The following is a 2,272-nucleotide window of genomic DNA, read 5'->3' on the forward strand; positions in this document are numbered from 1 at the left end:
ATGTTATGATTCATTACTTCGTAGTTATACATTTTTCCCTCTCAACTTAAAAGATAAGCTTTGATGTCTCTTTCCTTCTTAAGAGTTTTGCCACTAATTAAACTTTTTTAGTTATTGGATTCAATAATATGTTCAAGAAATAATTTGATGGATGGTCTTTATATTATAGTTTAAACATCAACATATTAATTAAGCTATTTAATATTGAAAAATTTAAATAAAATGCACTTGAAAAAAACAACTTGATAGTTTTTCATCTTCCTTAATAATTTTAGGTTTTCCAGATAAAAATTTGAATAAACCAAACAAACTGCACTTGACACACAATATAACTTTGGATAACATCTTATCTAGACAACCATGCGATGTACATAACATATATCTACATCAAATCACTCCCATATTTCCTGTCGCAAAATCTACATCAAACTTAATCTTACAAAAACAACCAAACAAATCACAACCTTGATCAAAACTACCAAAAAGATAATTCAAATGAATTAACAAAACGTAGCCAAATCGATCCATACCCCCATTAATTATAGTACAATAATCTTACCAGCCAGTCAAGAAGCAGCTTGCATTCATGCATCTGGACCACATGCTTTCCTATACATCACTGAATAGATAACACATTACGCGATAAAAATGACTTAATTTATTATAACTAAGAATGCTAAGATCCATTCTGCTAATTTTTAAAACTAACAACCTACTATGAATCCGCAACACTTCCATTAAAAATCTCAATAACATCATCTGTCTTCACGCCATGCCACCTGAAACTTCTGTCTTCCTCCATCACATTTTGCTTAAAAATGAAGAAGAATCCTTCCACCGGCAAACAAAAGCCATAAATCTGGTGTCTCATTCTCCACAATTCCTTCTTTAGCTCGCTCACATTGTCCGCCAAGTTCACCTCCATCGCCACCCTCATTGTCCCAAACGTTTCCGTTGGCACGAGTACCGTCACCGTCGTCCTTCTCCCCCCGCCGCTCGGGGGCGGTAGAGGAGAGTTTGGTGGGAGATTGGGAAGCCGTATCGTTTATGTAGCTTTTGTTTTATTTCGAGAACGGTTGAGAAGAACCAGATTTCTTCTTTGAAGCACCGGCCATCGCCGGCCTCGAAGAAGAGGTCCATGGCGGAAGTAGGGTAGTTTTATTTATTTTACATTTTTTGGGTTGGTGGGAAGGGTGGAAGGGGAGAAGGAGATTGGATGTGTTTTTTCGTGATGGACGTTACGAGGAGAGAATTGTTCCGGCAAAAATTGGAATGGTAACGGTTTGAACGGGATGGAAAACTTATTCATTTTGTAGGGGTTTTCTTAACTTTTATTTTTTCTTGTTTGAGTTGAAGTATATATTTTTTATTTGGGCGGATAATTTAAGGGAATAAATATAATATTTTGCACTTTTTTTTTTTTGTTAGAATGGATGAAAGTTATTCTGGTTTAGTGAATTATGCATTGTTGTTAATTCCTGGCATAACTGTGAATCACACTTAAGAAATAAAATGTAAAGCGGGAGGGAGGGAGGGAGATGGACAATAATAAAAAGTAACGAGTTTTGTTAATTAACTATTTCTAATAAAACGATTCCCCTATTTATAGAGGAGGGGATATAATATGTGAAGTTACGTCCTTATTGTTGCTTTATTGGGGGAGTTACACGATATTTTAGGCATTTTACATGTATAGGTTTATGGCTTGGCTACCTTTGACTTTGTTAAGTTAAGACCTTGTCATCTGATTGTCCTAAATCGGGGTTATTGTTCAGCTTTGGTGGTCTATGGGTCAGAATAATTGGCTTGATCATAATGCTTTCAACAATTGATTACTGGATGAGGAGTTTCTTCGGCAGAACAATAAGATAGCTCTTTCCTTAATGAGGGGGGCCTTCTAGATATTCAAGAATTATGCTATTGCCCTCTTTAGTTGTACTTTTCGATCTTCTAGACTTTTAGGTCTCCTTGAGATTCATGTCGATGCACTCAGAAAGTACAAATATTCCTTTACCGATTTTCTTATTTCCTGAAAGCGATAGTTGTGATAAGAAAAAGAATTATACTCAGAAATAGATATCATTTATATTGTAATCAGTGCTTTAATAATTGAACTTCCTAGAGTTTGATGCCCATGATTCTTACAAATAGGCTTGATTGACTCTTTTGTTAATCCATATTTACCTTGCGTCTTTTAGTCTGAGTTGATTAGTTTTCAAATGTCTCCATCACAAACTTTTTGAAACATTTAGATGAGGTCCCCAAATGGAAA

General features: G+C 35.2%; 1 pseudogene; it reads right to left on the minus strand.

Moving 5' to 3' along the window:
- Window positions 1–401: 401 nt before the first annotated feature.
- On the minus strand, window positions 402–1,286 carry LOC110037743 (annotated as a pseudogene).
- Between the last annotated feature and the right edge of the window lie 986 nt (window positions 1,287–2,272).

The sequence above is a fragment of the Phalaenopsis equestris genome, unplaced genomic scaffold (assembly GCF_001263595.1).
Source record: "Phalaenopsis equestris unplaced genomic scaffold, ASM126359v1 Scaffold224314, whole genome shotgun sequence".
Classification (NCBI taxonomy): Eukaryota; Viridiplantae; Streptophyta; class Magnoliopsida; order Asparagales; family Orchidaceae; genus Phalaenopsis; species Phalaenopsis equestris.